The sequence below is a fragment of the Wyeomyia smithii genome, chromosome 3 (assembly GCF_029784165.1).
Source record: "Wyeomyia smithii strain HCP4-BCI-WySm-NY-G18 chromosome 3, ASM2978416v1, whole genome shotgun sequence".
NCBI classification, from domain to species: domain Eukaryota; kingdom Metazoa; phylum Arthropoda; class Insecta; order Diptera; family Culicidae; genus Wyeomyia; species Wyeomyia smithii.
The window spans coordinates 84,934,162-84,953,512 of NC_073696.1; the positions used below are offsets into that span (position 1 = coordinate 84,934,162).

The 19,351-nt window shown below is 36.7% G+C and overlaps 2 long non-coding RNA genes across 2 annotated transcripts; one reads left to right on the forward strand and one right to left on the reverse strand.

Moving 5' to 3' along the window:
- Positions 1 to 4,740: 4,740 nt before the first annotated feature.
- Positions 4,741 to 5,371, forward strand: LOC129732333 (uncharacterized). Its single transcript, XR_008729235.1, has 2 exons — positions 4,741 to 5,154; positions 5,217 to 5,371. It is a non-coding gene; the product is annotated as an uncharacterized LOC129732333 (long non-coding RNA).
- A 7,505-nt stretch (positions 5,372 to 12,876) lies between these two features.
- LOC129732784 (uncharacterized) lies at positions 12,877 to 13,261 on the reverse strand. Its single transcript, XR_008729351.1, has 2 exons — positions 13,012 to 13,261; positions 12,877 to 12,941 (listed from the first exon to the last, which is right to left on the reverse strand). It is a non-coding gene; the product is annotated as an uncharacterized LOC129732784 (long non-coding RNA).
- Positions 13,262 to 19,351: the final 6,090 nt, after the last annotated feature.

Sequence of the window (19,351 nt, forward strand, 5' to 3'; positions counted from 1 at the left end):
TGCAATTGATCCAATAAAACCGGTTCCGTAAACGTCTGATTAATATGTACTTAATTGGCGGGACGTTTTGCAGAATTTTCCGTATTACGTTTCAATTTTTTTTAATGCGAATGAATTATTTTTTTTAAGTTTGTTCTAGTAGCATATTTCAATTTTTGTAAAGTGATTCACAAAAGGCTACGAAAAACCACGGAAAGAATTGTGGTTGTTGAAGAGCGACCACATGGTCTTCAATTGTTTATTACTTTTATAATCTGTTATCAAATCATCAAATAACGTTCTATCATAACAAACAAGGCGCAGGTGCTACATTTCGATCCGGATTTTAACCTTTTGTTTATATGACACAAACTTCACAGCAGACCGTTAGTACTACCAAACAGTACCAAGCCGCGGTATGGCCTTTGCTGTATGTCCTATGAGTCGTCTCAATTCCACTTGGTCCATGGCTGCAGTTCTCCAGCTCTGCAATCTGCGTAGGGTCCGTGGGTCGTCTTCCATCTGATCAAATCACCTTGCCCGCTGTGCACCCCGCCGTCTCGTCCCTGACGGATTGGTTTCGAGGACCAACTTTACCGGGCTGTCGTCCGACATCCGACCTGCCAATCTTAGAGGTGTGGACGATTGATGGTTCCCCAAGCAGCTCCTGCAGCTCGTGGTTCATTTGCGTTCCTCACGCTTTGTTAGTGTATACCGTTAATTAACGTACAGTTAAAAACAAGTAAAATTTTGTGTCACAATGGTCGCAGTGGTGTCTGCTGTATCCCGCACTTCTATTTTTAGCAATACCGCTATTGAGAAAGTGGCATGCTTATTATTATTTTTGATCAGTGCTTGTGTGTAATGTATTTCCTCTCGTTTTACACGCTTACTGTTCTTCTATAGCGAGCCTCCTTCCTCCTGCCAAATATTGCCAATTATGATTAATTATCTGCCAAATATTAACTGCCAAATTATCGCCAATTATATGATAAGAGGGACTTATTTTTTGTTAAGAGGAAGTCACGCAAAGGTATTATAGCATTCAGCGTAAAGGAAGGGTAAGTGTTGGGGAACCTGAGGATAAACTCATACTTAAAGTCCTTTTTTGCCATCGAATGGCCTGATTCTACTTAGATTCGAACCCACGACCATCCGCTTGACAAAGCGGACTCTGTAACCTTGCGGCTACGCAGCTCCCCATGTAACTTCGTTTTTTTTTTATTTGTTGGTGTAGTATACTTTTTGGTTTACGGGTTTGGAGCCTTTCGATAAGATATATCTTAAGCAGGTATTCGACGAAGCAAATACTTGCTATTTTCGGTACGGATTTTATTTTGTGTAAATAAAATTCGTACCAAAAATACCAAATATTTGCTTCGTGTAATACTTGCTTTACTTGATTACTTTGAAATCAACATATATATATATATATATATATATATATATATATATATATATATATATATATATATATATATATATATATATATATATATATATATATATATATATATATATATATATATATATATATATATATATATATATATATATATATATATATATATATATATATATATATATATATATATATATATATATATATACAGGGGTCGCTTTTTACGCGGGGGATACCTGCCGCGTAAAAAAACCGCGTAAATTCCGGAATCCGCGTAAAAAAAAACCTCGTAAATTCCGGAATCCGCGTAAAAAAAACCGCGTACCGGAATCCGCGTAAAAAAACCGCGTAAATTCCGGAATCCGCGTAAAAAAAACCTGCGTTAATTTTGCAATCCGAGCAAAAAAAAAAATACCGCGTAAATTCCGGAATCCGCGTAAAAAGAAACGCGTAAATTCCGGAATCCGCGTTAAAAAAAAAATCGCGTAATTCCGGAATCCGCTTAAAAAAAGCCGCGTAAAAAAACCGCGTAAAAAGCGACCTTAGTGTATATATATTTATAATATATATTCACTCTTTAGGTTCTTAAATATTGATGTTGTAAGTTAATATAAAAATGCAGTCCGTCTTATCCATATAGGCTCGAAAACTACCGAACCGATCGACGTGAAAATTTGTATGTAGGTGTTTTTGGTGCCGATAGAGGTATCTACGATAGTTTAAGACCCCTCTCTCTTCTGGAAGGGAGGGTTCCATACAAATGAAACACAAATGTCTGCACATCTCGCGAACTAATCAACTAAATGGAATGGAATAGTGGTAACCAATATGTTCCATAATCGACCTCAGGCAATATTTTGGATTGTGAAATGGCGACTTCCGGTTTCTGAAAAACTGCTGAAAATGACCAAATACCACCCAACATGAGTGTTTCTTTAACCAGTATAGCGTTCCAAATTCAGAAATTGTCTCCAAATGCCATTATGAAATCCAAAATGGCGACTTCCGGTTTCTGAAAAACAGCGGATAGTGACCAACCACTCAGTATGGGTACATCCGGAATCGTAATTATGCACTGGAGCCACAAATCGACTTCAGACAACATTTTGAATTGTAAGATGGCACCTTCCGGTTTCTAGAAAACAGCCTGAAATGGCCGATTCCCATTAAATATGAGTATCTTCGAAACCAGAAAGATGCAAAGCAAAGCAAAGCCTTGGTGCTACATTCCGATTCGGAACTTGACCTTCTGTTTATTTATACACAGACTTCGCAGCCGACTATTTAGTGTACAGGACAATTGCGGGGCTAGCGCTACGATCCTACTGACACTAACAGTCTCTCCCGAGACGAGACTCGAACCTACGATGACTGGCTTGTTGGGCCAGCATCGTACCTCGAGACCATCTGGGAGAAAGATGCACAGTAGCTAAAAATCGATCACAGATACAATCTTGAATTTTAAGATGGTGACTTCCGGTGTCTGGCAAACAGCCGGAAATGACCAAATACCATTCAATATGAATGTTTTTGGAACCAGAATTACGCCCAGATGACAGAAATTGATTTCACAAGCAATTTTAAAGTCCAAAATGACGACTTTCGGTTTCTAGAAAACAGCCCAAAGCGACCAAATACCACCCAATATGAGTTTCTCCGGAGCCAGAATGTTGCAAGAAGCTAAAATTGAAACAATTCGAATTGTAGGATGGCAACTTCTGGTTTCTGGAAAACAGCCAAAAATGGCCAATTTCCGTCTCACATGAGTATCACCGGATCTATATTGATACACATCAGCTGAAATCGACCACAGACCTCATTTTGGATTCTAGGTTGACGACTTCCGGTTACTGGGAAACAGCCGAAAATGATCGAATAACACCCAATATGGGTGTTTGTTCAACCAGAATGACGCTCAGAGGCCAGAAATTATCCTAAATACCATTTTGAAATCCAAGAAGGCGACTTCCGGTTTCTGAACAGCAGCCTAAAATAACCAAATACCATCCAACATGAGTATCTCTGGAACCAGAATGATGCAATGAGCTAACAATCAGGCGCCATTTTAAATTGCTAAATGGCAACTTCTAGGAAACAGTCAAAAATGACCGAATAATACTCATTATGGATATTTCCGTAACCGAGATGATGCATAGAAACCAAACATTGACCTGGAACACCATTTTGAATTTAAAGACGACCACTTTTAGTTTCTGGCAAACAACCAAAATAACTAAATACCTCCCAATATGGGTATTTCCGGTGTCAGATTGATGCCAGAAAATCTGCTGAAAATGACCGAATACCACCCAATATGAATATATTCAGAATTAAGGGGATGTACAGAAGCCAAAAGTCAAGGATGTTGTCATTTCGATAAAACCAATCATTTCAAACGATTTGTCTTTTGACTTTGATCATATCTTATGGCCGATTCGTCGTGCATTTGCAGACTTTAGACACATCGCAAGGAATCAATGAATTTGGAATGTTCAAATAGTACATTTAAATTTTGTTGAGGCCACATATATCGATTAAAGCAGGTATAGTTTTAAATAGTCTTTGAATTTCTTTTCTTTCCATAACTTTTGAGCCACATATCAAATTTTTATGAAGTTTGTTATTTGTAAGCTTGAGAGATGGCTCGTTCGTATGACTCTAGTTATATTCAAATAAGTCATGTAATCTTTGAGATAATAGTCTAGATAATAGTCTTATGGGACAACAAGACCTTCCATTTGCAATTAATTTAATGAAAATCGGTCCAGCCATCTCTGAGAAAAGTGAGTGAGAATAAAAATCTGCACATACACACACACACATATATACATTTACTGGATTGAAGCTTTCATGTAAATCTATTTTTACAAATAAAAGTTTCAATGAGAAAGGCTGTGTCTGACCGGCAGGTGGATTAATTTAGGTTTTTTTCCATCAACTTGAGAAGAGTTGAAGTCAGACTTATAAGTCTGTTTCATCTTTTGCTTCTCAAGAGACGATACAAAAAATGGATATTTTTCCAAAGTTTTCCAGAATAGAGGTGTTGAGTTCATCTATTATTACAAAATTATAAGTTTCACTAAGAAACTCTATTTCGGTAAATATGCCGAGACAATATCCTTTCAACTGTAGTATTTTGAATGACGTATTTTTGTGCCTAATTGATATTAATAAAATCTGATTCACTGTCAATTTTTCCCCAATATGGTAAAGCGGTGAAATCTTACTCTACTTATTATTAGAGTAAGAGAATTTAGCTAATGTTAGATTATTCCGTAAAAACATATTTTCGAAAAGATATATACTGCGTGGTATCGAAAAAGTGGTACCTTTCTCTTCACGGAAGTACTATCAGCGACACTTGTGTAAATAATTGGCGACTGCAATCGTGGAACTTATTTTTTTGTGTTTCAGTAAAATAAACATAACTGAAGGATGTTCTACGTTCTATTTTTTGAACCGCACGTCGTCGCCTGATTTCGAACAAAACTACTATATAACAGCATTGATTTTGGAAGAGAATTATCATTTGCTTACTTCAGGTCCCTGCGGTACGAGCACAAATTATCCAAAATGAAATTCATCCTAGTTCTTGCCATGCTTATGGCTGTCGCCTATGCCTCCGAGGAGCTGACAAACCAGCTGTTGCAACTACAGCAAGCCATCGACATCGATCCGGAACAAGCCCACGGATGGTTCAGCAAGGTTGTTGGTTTTGTGACAAAGAACGCCGGAGCCATCGGAAGTATTGCCAAAGGCGTCATGGCAATTGCGTAAGTTTACTATTGCTATGTTTAATTTACTGCTGAATCAAAATTCCAAATATATTTTATAGGGGATAAACAATGACACGGCAGGATGAGTAAAATTAATGGTGACTGATCCAACATCTCAGTATACAACTACTCACCTAATTGAAAATATTCGTCTGCATTCAACTTGGTACTAATATATTGTTTTGCTACGTAATAAAAATTTTTCATCCAAAAATACCTTCTTTTCCGTTCTATTCAACCTGAATGTTCCCTAAAACCTATTTACTTGTTACTGACTAATTTCAGACAGGTTGTTTCAATTCTCTCTCTACTCGCTAAATTCACGCTCGATTTTCACACGCTTCTTCGAAAAAAATCTAAATCAAGATCAAGAAAAGTGTAGCATTGCATTTGTGTCTTGCGAATTCAATTTATTTGTTCATTTTTCTGGATAGGGCAAAAACGTATCTTGTCTGCTACAATTTGTTTGTGTAATAATTATACGGAAAAGGAATCGTAAAAAGCGTGTTCCATTGAATTTGGAGCATGCAAAATGTGTTATTCGAGACGTGTTCAACTGAGAAAGAAGATCTAATGAAACTCGATTTGCCCAACAATTTGGTGTTTATAGAACGTCAATTTGAAAATAATAAAATCTAGCAGTTCCACAAGCTGACACAAACAAGCATTAGACTTTCTTAGCGATGCTTAAGAATGGGCAGAACAAAATAAAATTGACATTGCCTGTTCAATTGCCTTGAGAAGTTCGTGAAAAATGGTATGAAGAAAAGTTATTAAAAACTAACTTTTCACTATCCACAACTTTGCTGAAGCATGAGATAAGTTTAACAAACCATTTTGGCTCAGATAAAAAAAATCTGGAATATTATATTACAGTTTCTAAAACTTGTCCCTTTCAGTAAAGGCTTACGGTTTTGTGGATACGTCTTCTAGTAGAAAGTAGGGATGTTACGGATATCCGCGTCTGCAAATGAGGAACATCCGCCTAAAAATTGACATCCGCATTCGCATCCACATCATACCATGCTTCATAAATTTCATCAATTCATCAATTTTGCTTCATAAAATTTTGTAGAAAAATATTCCTTGGTGTAGGTGCTCGCTTAAATAACCAACATCTTAACTTGTAAACAAAATTTTTATTAAAGACGTGCTTTTTCTTCTTCTCGGTGTGAAGGTGCCCCGGGGCAAGTTGAAACGTTTTTTTTTTTTGAAAGTTAAACTCTGAAACAAAAAAATTCCTAAAAATCGTAGTCAAATTGGTTGTTTCTAAACGTTAATTGAGCTTTCTGGTTATCGAAAAAAATCAATCAAGTTTCGAAAATCATCAATTGTTTTGAATTACTTTTAACTCTGACTCATTTCAACTTGCCTCTTAAGGTGGGGAAAATTAAAACACTAAATTTCCATGTGTTAAATCTTCGTTTATGCCTCTGTAATTAAAACAAAAATGCTTTCAGGGGTGTAGCCTCTTCATCACAAATACAAAACTAATGAGAAACATGCGTGGAAAGTATGTTCAGTAATGAATAAATTTAAACAACAATAATTATCAACAACTGATTTATTTACATTCACTAGTACAAAGCAATTATTTCAATTTCGTTTCAATCGCTGCAAATGAGAACAAGAAATATTATAATTATTATTTCAGCCTCGAAGTTTACATAATCCCATCAATACATAAGGTTTATAGTAATCCTGTCAATCACAGACTCGAAACACCATTAGTAATGGTTCCGAGAGCATCCTTGTTGTTTTTAATCCAGTTCAAGGCACTACCCAACCATCCATTACCTAGTTCCGGGTAATGCCTAATGACCTCGCTAATAGCTTTGATTTGTGTATTCGCATCATTACTGGTGTCAGGAAGGGCGAAGGCTACGGCCAACAACATTGCAAGAACTAGTACGAATTCATGTTGATAAATTATAGTACTTCCTTCAGAAACCTCTGGCAGAAACTGATACAATTCCTGCCAACTTGCTAAGCTATATATATCTCACTGTGTTTGTACAACTGTTTTTTGAATTCCTACCAAAGTTTCCTCACATACATTATAATAGACATGCTGTTTTGCAAAGAATGTACTCTCAGCCGGAAAATTTTTTAAGAGTCAGTTCTCGAGAACCGCAATCAGCTTACCAAAAGACCTTGTATTGACGTTCTCCAATCCGGTTTGTACCACAACTTAAAAGCTTTCATATAATAAATTCAACAACTATACCATTTTGAAAATTAGCTAGAAAATTTAGTTATACTACATCATTTTGATTATTATTTCGAACCCATTGTGCAAAAGTGTAACTCCGTTTTGTGTCGATGTTCTTTTTCAACCTGGCTGAAACTGCATTTGATTAATTGGTAATTAAATTCCTAAAAGGATCTTTTGGAAAAGCGTACCAAAACGTAACGCGTGGATTGAAAATAAAGCTTTGTTGGTAAGAGAATGAAAGCTCCAGAAATAATCTTTTTATTTCACTGAAAATTATAGAAATTTTACAATTGGAGCAAGTCACATTTTGGAGGGCCTTTCACCGCATTATCTTTTTTTCAAGAACTTTAGATTGAGTTTTTTTTTTGCATTATTGCATAACTGAGTATTACCTGAAAATTTTTGCCCGATTGGAGAAGAACATCGACACAAAAAGGAGTGCTGCTTTTGCACAATGTATTCAAAATGATGGTTAGGAACAAGTTCAGAAAAATTGAAATTTCTTACGCATTTCTAAAGTGGCACATTTCTTGAATATGTCATATGAAAGCTCTTTAGTTGCGCTACAAAACGTATTCTTTGGATTTTTATGCTGGTAGAAAAATAGTTTTAAAAGTCCTCATTAATTTCAGAAAAATGCAAATTTCTCATCATGTAACCTCGACAATCACTTCCATAAGTTGTATTTCGTAACCTTTTTAGGGTAGAATAAACTTCGATTTTGACGCGCCAAATGACCCATGGTCGAATATCGACCATTTTTTATTTGAAAGGAACTTTGCTTACGTATTTGACTTAGCAAACTGAGCATTTTTCGCAGATGGAGGAATTTTTAAAACTCGAGAGAATTTTACCAAAAAGGCGCATGCATTTTGGCATAGGTTTTATTCAAGGCATTGTGCTCAGGTGCCATTGGCTGTTTAGAAAAGCTATCTGAGAATGAGAAAAAACACTAAGCTTTACGTTAAATCAAAAAACGGGTCAAATTCTCTGCTCAATTTCTTTTTTGTGTATAAACTTGAAACTATTCCAAAACTTTTGATAAAAAGTTCTGGATAACGGAATGAATAAAAACAAATTCTTACTTAAAGGTTGAGTTTGGAAGATTTTTTATGATTTCAACATTTTTGAGAATCATCAAATTCCAACGATGCAATATTTACCAAGGTTTACCAAAATTGGTATATTATAGGAGCCCATTCGAAAAAGAATTATAAGTTGTTTTCTGCGGGTCTCTGTAGGGGTATGAAAACAAATCACAATGAAATTCATCCTAGTTCTTGCTATGCTTATGGCCGTCGCCTATGCCAACGATGATCTGACAAACCAGCTGCTGGAACTACAGAAAGCCATTGATATCGATCCGGAACAGGCACATGGATGGTTCAGCAATGTTGCTGGTTTTGTGACGAAGAACGCTGGAGCCATCGGAAGTATAGACAAAGGCGTCATGGCAATTGCTTAAGTTCACTAACTCTATATTTTACAATCATTTATTTACTAAATATTACTTGAATTATGCAATTACGAAAAAACTACAAAACAATAATGTATATTTTCAATTCAATCCACAGGGGATAGGCAAGAAAAATAACGGATGAGTACAATGAAATGTTATACAGCAAATAAGTTAGAGTTGCGCATAATAAATTTTATTTGTATGATAAAATGTAACACACTACGGCATTGCTTCTAATACACATCACATACACTACCCGTCATAAGTTTGGAATCGCTTTACTGAGTATTGCAACACCCAGTTTGAATATTGCAACACCTCCCGAAAAGTTTAGCATCACCTGGAATAGGCGGAAATCTCGTGTTTTTGACAACCTAGAAAGTTGCGGTGTTCAGCAAACTTGTTCAGGAGGCTAAAGGCTTCTACATGGTAGACAGATTAATACTGAATTACCCCGCTATGCGGCGCTAGGGTGCATGCAGTTTTTCGTATTTAGACTTCAACTTATCGCGTGATCATTACTACCCACAAAGTTGCGGCTTGTTCCACCAGTTGGTCTAGTTCTATTTTCATTATTATTCAGTGTAATACGAAATGTTCTCTGTGGTGTTCAGATCTTTCAACATCGGATTAGAGGCATGTCTACTGCAACTGTTTGCAGTCGAGGTAATCAATTTAGTCGCCATATCGTCAATTTTCCCCATTGTAAAACGGGTTGTGAATGTTTGTGATCAAACTGTAAACATACCAACACATGCTACATGTTGCAACCTCCTCAAATGAAAGCATTTCTTTATAATAAACACACAAGCTTACGTATTGTGTTAAGTGATCAAACTGTCAACACTCAAATTGGTTGAACTTTGTCATATGTAAACAATCAGTGCCTATAGAATCGCGTAAATAAAAAGTGTTACTGTGTTACAGAATATTGCAACTAACTAAACAGAGTTTAAGATAGAGTAAGTTTTTTTTTTTTATTCTCGCTTATTTTCCGTCGGTCTAGTTCCGCCACTGTTGTGTGGCCAATCACCGACGCCCGGGGAGGCGACTCCACACCCAGGACCCTAACTCACGACCCGTTTATTAACGGACCGGCGCCAACGGCTTTACTTCCTCATGCGATGGAAGGCGTGATCCCAGAGATTTTTCGCCTCAGAAAATCTCCCGGTGTCGGCTAAGATTGAATCTAGATCAGTTGGGTTGGTTGTGAGTGGATCACGCCACCTCACAACCATCGACACCTATGTCGGCGGTGGGATTCGAACCCAGGCGTCGAGCGTGGTTGGCGGATACGGCACCAACCACACTAGGCTCCCGCTCAGATAGAGTAAGTTGAAAACACTAGAAACTTTATGCACACTAGCAGTACATTGAAGAAAAATTCCGAACTAAACTGTTAGCCAGCCAGAAACTCTTGATCTTTTGAGTAACTTTGCTGAAAATCACAACTCTCTAAATGATGGGTTTATTGAGCTAAACTGAATTCGAAACGCTCAAAACTAAATGCACACTAGCGCTGCGTTGCGGCTGAACTCTGCAATATACTGTCCGCCAATTACAAGCCCTTGACCTCCTGAGTAACTTTGCTGAAAATCGCAACTCTCTAAATGGCGGGATTATTGAGCTAAATAACGTTCAAAACACTCGAAACTACATTCACACTAGCGCGGCGTTGCGGTTGAATTCCGCACTATACTGTCTGCCAATCACAAGCCCTTAACCTCCTGAGCAACTTTGCTGAAGACCACAACCATCTAGGTTTCCAGAATCGAAAGATAGAGTTACATAAATTTGACCATTTTAAGTGATGCTAAACTTTTCGGGGTGTTGCAATATTCAAACTGGGTGTTGCAATACTCAGTAAAGCGATTCCAAACTTATAACGGGTAGTGTATACGAAAAAGACGATCTAATCAATCAAAGAAAACTCGGTCTTGGTTTCGGAACTCTCGAGAACCTCAACATTTGGTTTACTAGCGGGTGGTAGTGGGCTCGAATCTTATTAGATTCCAGGCCATTTGATGTTACCGGACCAAAGCATGGGTTTGTTCTCGGGCTCACCATTATTCATTCCTTCACGTTGAATTCTACAAAACCTTGTTGACTCTCTTTTGATAAAAATAAAACCCTCTTACAATAAAACTAGCCAGAGCCGAAAACTAATCAGAGAGCAGTTTAATTGAACTTTTTCCAGGGAATTATAATTGATGATAATATTGGCTCGAGACCAGAGCCGACGTCACATTATTTTCCCCAGTGGGTAGTAAGGAATAGGGAAGGTTCATGGGTGGGCTTCCGACAGTTAACCGGAACAATCGCCATGGCGGATGAAAATATACGTGTAGGCATGTGTTTGAGTAACCTTACTTTTTTGACACGTCCCACGGGTTTATTTACAGTGTGTTAGATTTTTTCCGTTCACCGTTTAGTGAGAATTCGTTACCACCAAGCAGTAAAAAGCGCTATGTTGACAAAAGAAGTGCTGTCAGGTACGTAAGCCCTTATGAAGCAATGGAATATAGAAAGGTACGGAGATGGTTTGAGTCTCGGGTTTAAAGGGCTTCTCTTTTGTTAACAGTGATAACGTAGAAGTCAAAAAACAATGCCCAAAAATCAATGTTCGGTACATTTTTTTCAAGAAATTTTCACAAGTTATGACAGTTTACGGCTGAAAATGCCTACCTGCGTCGTTAAACAATGCGAAACACAATTTCGAATGGCATTTTCATGTTTTTGAAGATCTACGTCACAACCTCAACACGTGCTTCTGTTTACCTTCTTTTCGTTACTAATACAGACAAATGTCTTCTTCTTCCTCACCTTTGTATACCTCATTGCTTATGAAGCAGCCGACAATAGACCTTTTTACGTACGAATGTGTTAGTGCCACTAGTTGGAGAAAATATTTATAAATAGCTGTTTTGTTTACAATGCTATGTTTTTAGCAGCTGGACAAAAATTTAGTTAAACACTCATTATATGTTTTAAACTTGTTTCTGAATAAATTTTCTCATTCGTGATCAGAACTCGGAAGAAGGCGCTAAATATAATCGACCAAAAATGGTGAAAAGGTGATAAAAGTCGAAGCAACGAGATGCGATGATTTACAGGTTGGAAGAAACAAAAGCAACTTTACACGGGCTTACACGTTTACACACTAGGTGCGTAGGTGAAAAGTCACTTATCTTTATTGTACAAGTCCATGTAAATAAACCCACGACAACTGTCAAATCTCTTTCTTCTTTTTTTGTGACGTTACCGTGCGATGATTTATCGTGCTGTACACTAAACAAGCTGCGAAGTTTGTGTAAAATTAACCCGACTATAAAAAAAATCTGGCTGCTAGGAAAATTATTTTCCATTTAAGAAAATTTCAATGCAAAGCTCTATTTAAGATTTTTGGTCAGAGCCTATGTGGTACACAACCGATGTTACATGTGATAATTCTTGGAAAATCCGTGTGTCCATCTTTCCTTACCTTAGTGTGTCCGTCTTGTCCGACCTGGCCGTAAATTTTTCAAACGATTGTAGCTCTCTATCGGAACATTGGTAATCTGCTGAATTTTCACTAGAAAACCGAGAAATGACTAATTGAACACTTTACTATCGGGAACAAACGAAAATACATCAGTTTCACGTGTTTTCTACTATTTTCCGTGGAATAAAAATTACATCAAAAAACGCGTTCACGGAAATATTCTTTGTTTTACTTACAAATTTGACAGTTTGCTTGCTGAAAACCGACAACGCATCTCAAAAGTATTAACACACTACCAAAAAGGTATTCGCATCACTCAATTATCATAATACATTCTAGTTTGTGAAATATTAAAAGTGTCCATCTTACCCGCAGTGTCCGTCTTTATCTACTTTTCCCTACTTTAAACAAATAATGAGGTTCATCTGAGAAAATCCAGATTATATAGCATTAGATAGACTGAGAAACTGAATTCAGAGTCCCTCAGTTATTTTGTTTCAAGGCAATATCATCGAACCTTATATGTAAAAAGTATGTTCACTAATAAATAAATTATCACAGTACTTATTACCAAAGGCACATTTATTTGCAGTCTACATAGAAGAAATTATTTGGATTTCATTCAACCGCTGCAAATGAAAACGAAAAATATTATGGTTATATTCGGCTCCAAGTTCAAGTGTACTTGTCAATACTCACAGACTCAAAATACCGCCAGCAATGGTTCCGAGGGCGTCCTTGTTGTTCTTAACCCAGTTCCAGGCATTACCCAACCATCCATTGGCTAGTTCCGGGTTGTTCTCGATGGCCTCACCAATAGCTTTGATTTGTGCATGCAGATCATCATTGGGTGTAGGTAGGGCGAAGGCTACGGCCAACAGCATCGCAAGAACGAGTACGAATTTCATGTTGAATAATTGTAGTACTTCCTTCAGGAACCTCTGAATGAAAATGATGCAATTTCTGCCAACCTGCCAAACTTTTATATCACACTGTGTTTGTACAACTGTTTTAAATTACTTGCCAAAACCTTCGTCATACGTTATAGTAGACATACAAAAAAATGGATATATTTGCAAAGTTTTCCAGAACAGAGGTATTGAGTTCATCTATTATTACAAAACTATGTATTCCACTTGGAAACTCCGTTTCGGTGAAAATGCATTAGGGACGGACTTGCTATGCGCGTCATTCTTAGAATTAATTCAAGCGATTGAATCCAAGCAAAAGTAAGTTATTTTCGACTATTTTTTTTTTCAGAAATTGACTATTTTATTAATAAAAAAGCAAAAAATAGAACTCCTGGTAGTAAAAAGAAAAGAAAGATGTTGAAGAAAACGCAACAATTACTTATGCACGATTTTGCCATGTGGCTTGGGAATGGTCTCTTCAGAACCATTGAAACATTCTCAACAAATGATTTTTGAGTCTGTTAATTGAAAAATCCATTTGCAGCTTCTCCGTGTCCTTGTTATAGTTTCTTCTCAGGTACGAACGTACCTCAATTTGAGTTTTGATTTCTATTTTAAATTATTTCGAGGTGCAATAAGTGATAGTGAGGTTTATAGCATCGACATTATCCTTTAAACCGCATTATTGGTATCAAAAAAATCGCTTAACTGTCTACTTATTATCAGTATTGCAGCATTCAGCCGGTGTTAGCTAATTCCGTAAAAATATATTTTCGAAAACACATTAACTGCGATGTATCGAGAACGTGGAACCTTACTCTTCGGGGAAGTACCGTCAACAACTCATGTGTAAATAATTGGCGACTGCAAACGTGGGGCTTGTTTTTTCATGTTTCAGGAAAAACAAACATAACTCTATTCTTTAAACGGCACGTCGTCGCTTAATTTTGAATAAAACTATAACTGGTACCATTGCGCTTATGTGATATAGTCATAACTGGTGCACTTGCCATAACTGGCTCACCTACCCTATATAACAGCATTGATTTCGGAAGAGAATTATTATTTGCTTACTTCAGGTCCCTGCGGTACGAGCACAAATTATTCAAATGAAACTCATCCTAGTTCTTGCCATGCTCATGGCTGTCGTCTATGCCTCCGAGGAGCTGACAAACCAGCTGTTGCAACTACAGCAAGCCATTGACATCGATCCGGAACAAGCCCACGGATTGTACAGCAAGGTTTTGACAAAGGCCGCCGGAGCATTCGGAAATTTTTTGAGACACATCAGCTCAACCTTGTAAGTTTACTATTGCAATGTTTGATTGACTGCTGAATAAACATTCTAATATTGTAATATTACAATATTAGAGTTTAAAAGAAGATAAACAATGACGCGGCTGGATGAGTAAAATTATTGGTGACTGATACCACAACTCAGTATACAACTACTCAACTAATTAAAAATATTCGTCTGCATTGTTTTGCTGCGTAATAAAAATTTTTCATCCAAAAATAACTTCTGTTCCGTTCTATACAACTTAAATGTTCCCTAAAACCTATTTACTTTTGTTGCTGAACAATTTCAGACAGCACAGTGGTCCACCCTAGAACAAATCACGGTCAAAACCTCAAACTCATTTATGAACGAGTGGTATTGATGAATTACGGTTTCCTAACACCCCTGAACTTATTCCGTATTTAATTAGACTTCATGTATGTAATATTTCCGGTTTTTATAGATGAATTATTTGTTAAGTTGATGCGTTTTTCCCAATATTTCGGTAACCGCTTGACCGATCCAACCAATAAAGGTATATACGAAGGAGCGGCAGATAAACGTAGTTGCAAGTGTTAAGCAGCAACATTTTTCGCGCACTGAGATCGTGACGTCACAACAACCAATTGAACACAGTTTGGTATAGGAAAATGTATGGATTTTGTTTTAAAATCGTTGTACTATGATAATATCAGGAACAACATGTGTCTCCCAGGTATTGTCATGATTACGTTTCTATTTTGGGTAGAGTTTAGATATGGAAAAGTTTCCATAAAATATTTTGATCATTTATTACCGATTTTCTCTTTTTGGCCTCCCCCATATATTGCAATGTTTTGAACCTCCTGCCAAGTTATATATGTGATACAATCAATAGATGTACTCTAATGAAAGAGATCTGAACAAATCAGGGGCAGAAGACAAAAACCGTTTCAAAATTTTGAGAATTCTCAAATCTAGGAATAAAACAAAAAACGATGAAAGCTAGTTTTCGTTTTAGTTTTTAAGGTTTTATGTCAAATAATTTTTAATTTCTAAAATGCTCAAGTTTTTTTTTATTTCTCACCACTGCTTTTTTTGGTTCTTGATCAAAAATCTGACCATAAGGCTTAATTTTTCTTGTTAAGTCATATTTATTTTCAATTTTCAGTTCTTTTCATTTTTAAGCCTCTATTTGCACCCTGTTTATATTACTGAAGATTTGGTACCAGTTTTATGCATATGGTTAAAAACATTAGCAGTCCCCATCCAGTCTGCAAAAGGTCTAACTAGCCTACCGTTAGAGAGACCTTCAAATTAGTTTTTCATGGCAGTCGTCTTCCGAAGGGTCTCAATTTTGTAGGTGTTAATGCCCATTTCGAGGATACTTTTCAAAACCGATCGAGCGATATAATCCATGGCGTACTCTACTCCATCTGTTTCCTCAAGAGAGGTCACTGGCTTGTAAGTCCGCCTTTCGTCCTCTTCATCACTTGGGGTGAGTACTTCCGCGATTTCAGGTTTGTTAGAGAGCTCTTTTTTATGTTCAAACAAGCAACTCAAAATTAATTTCTTTTCGAATGTTGCGGAACAAGTGTTTTGATTACGCCGAAGGAGCGTATTGTTCAGCTGGTGCATCTGTCTCGTGTTGCCTTAACAGTTCTGCTCCGTCCGTGAATAGATTCACTGATGGAAGTGTAAAAATTGTTGGAACGGCTAAAACGTAAACAATTACTTTTGGACAGCTACGAGTCATAGAACCAATCAAATGATTCGGAATTATAAAGTTAGGTTAATTGTAACCACATAATGTGTCTTGGTAGTTACTCACCAGATACGCTCCGGTGTTCAGTTTTTTTTTTTTTTTCAACTAAACCGGATTCCGTCATGCGGTCCTTCTTTTTCTTGATTCTCCTGGAGAGCTAGTTTTTCAACATAAACCTAATTGGTTACTCAAAATGAAATGCTGTAGGGGTGCATTCAAGCAGGTTTTTATCAGATATCTCAAGCATTGTACATTTAATGAGTTTCGAAATAGAAGCAATAAGTCTATTTATTCTCCAGTATGATATTAATATTTATTAAGATGTATTACATAATTGAAATAACATTAGTGAGATTTGAAGTAAAATAATGGATAATTATTATTCTGAAACAATTTCACACTTAAGCAGGTATTAGACGAAGCAAATATTTGCAATTTTTTAATACAGATTTTATTTTGTGCAAATAAAAATCGTACCAAAAATAGCAAATATTTGCGCCGTCTAATACCTGCTTTACACATTCTGTTCTCCACGTTGTGTATATTCGCCGTTTGTGGAGCACGTGTTCCATAGCTACTACGATTGAGTAAAGCGCATGAACCTGATACGCTATCAGAACAACTTGTGAAAAAACATGTTCTTGTTCTCTTAAACTGGATGAAAAGCTATTTATCGGTAGTTATCGCTAAATCAAACCTTCACCGCTTTGAAGCTTATGAATTAACCTTTCGAATGAAATTTATTTGATACCGGGCTATCATTGGCAATTATAGTTTCTAGACATTTTTAACCCGAAATATGTTTATAAGACAACAGTTGAACACAATACACAAACCTCTAGATGTTTAGAAGATTCTGAAACCAATAGAAATATGCCTTGGAAATATGTGAACAGTTTCAGTTTCGAACAGTAACTATCCTCGAAAACGCGATGTTTGTCCATTTCAAAAGCTGTAAGAAAATGAAAACGGATTACACTCAAATTTTGGATTCTTGTCCCAGTAGAATTAAAGAAGCCTAGAAAAATATAATTTGACAGATTGGTTCACTTTGACTTTTGAGGTTTTGACTGCCCTTGGACCACTGTGGACAGGTTGTTTCAATTCTATCTCTATTCGCTAAATTCACGCTTCTTCTCACGCTTCTTCGAAAAAATTCTAAATCAAGATCAATAAAAGTGTAGCATTGCATTGAAAACATCATTCTCATTTGTGCCTTGGGCCATAGTTGCTTGTGTATAGTTTTATGAAATTAATTTATTTGTTCATTTTTCTGGATAGGGCAAAAACGCATCTTGTCTGTTACAATTTGTTTGTGTTATAATTTTACGCAAAGGAGGTTCTTTAAAGACTGCGAAGCCGAAAGAAACTCTTCTGAGGAAACTAACAGTCGATAAAAAGTATAGTATAATTTTACGGAAAAGGAATCGTAAAAAGCGCGTTTTATTGAATTTGGAGCTGAAAATTCGTTTAATACGAAAATTCGAGACGTGTTCAACTGAGAAAGAAGATCTAATAAAACTCGAATTGCCAGACAATTTGGTGTTTATAGAACGTCAATTTGGAAATAATAAAATCTAGCAATTCCACAGGCTGGCATAAACAACCATCCCAAGCAGCACGCATTGTTACAATGAAGCAAATGCAACTCTCAATGCAGCATTCAAAGATTGTAATAAATCGCATCCGTTACTTTTATGCAACTTGTAAATAACCGAAAAAGCGCAGGAGGTGGAGCCTATATGCAACTAACTGTGCTATGTGAACCATCATCTGCATCGATAGCCGCTGCAGTATAGGAAGAAATAAGAGGAGAAATAAAGTTAAGTTTGTTTACCTTTACTGTCATTTTTTTTCGGTGATGGTGTCGCGAAGTTTAATATAACTACGTACATTATAAAAAAACTCAAATATATCGAACTTTTTCTCTACTTACGCTTCTGATAGGTATGTTATTCTACCTGTGATTCAAAATTTACCGTGCAAAAAATGTTTTTACTTCGTAATTATACACGCGCCTTCTATAAAGTGTTGTAAAAGAAATTTTATGATTCAAACTCGCCAAATTATGAACATTGTTTTGGGAAACGATAATTCAGAAAACCTTGCTCAGTGGATTTGCAGTGTTAATCATGCGGAATATGGAATAACAAAACCATATTTCCAACAATAATCATTTATCATTCGTTTATATTAGAGATGGCTGTTTACTGTGTGGTAATTTTAGCAAATATATGGTTCAACAAGATGTTGCTATACATTTTCATCACTAGTTTGCTTTCCTTAAAAGAAAACGTTTGTGAAACAACAATATGCAACATCATGTGACATTATTGTTATTTAAAAGCATCATGAAATATGCAGTTGGAAATAGGTTGCAGAAAACTATTGAACAATTTCTAGTTTTCAGTTACGAGAATAATACACGTAAATAGCAAAATGTTGCTCAATTCTTTTATATTTCTTCAGAGTAACCGAAAAAGTTTTTTGCACCGTTAAAAAAGTTTTAAAACAACAAATATTGAGTAGTCTCATTTGAAAACATGTAGCAAGTGCTGCTTGGAATTAGACTTACTTAACGATGCTAAAGATTGGGCAGCATTCTATGCCGAACACGCATCAGCATCGGTTGTGTTTCGAAATCGCTCCGATACAATTCAATACGTGTGTGCAACTGGTGGCATTCTTTGACCGGTATCTTTTCTTTAGATTGCTGTGTCGAAATAACCCGCTTTCAATGTCAAGCGCCTTTGTGCAACTGTGTCGCTTCGTAGCTGCCAGCTGTCGAACGATTTGGTGGTGAGTGCTGTGCACTCTCGTGGACGTTTATTCAACACGAAGGAGGAAAAGGAAGGAAGGTACGTGCTTCTTGTCTTTCCCATCGGCGCGCTAGTTTTACCGCGATGGATGTAGATCCCCCACCTCCCGCACCTTCATCCTCGAATCCCCTCGACCCTGTTCCTCCTGCCCCCCCCCCCTTCTACTGTTAATTCTTCAGCTTTCTCACGTGTCAGGTTGTATCCAGACGGATCGACTCTTCCAGTGGCAATATACCTTAGGTCCAAAGCAGCAAATCTTTAAATATTTTACAAATTACGAAAGACG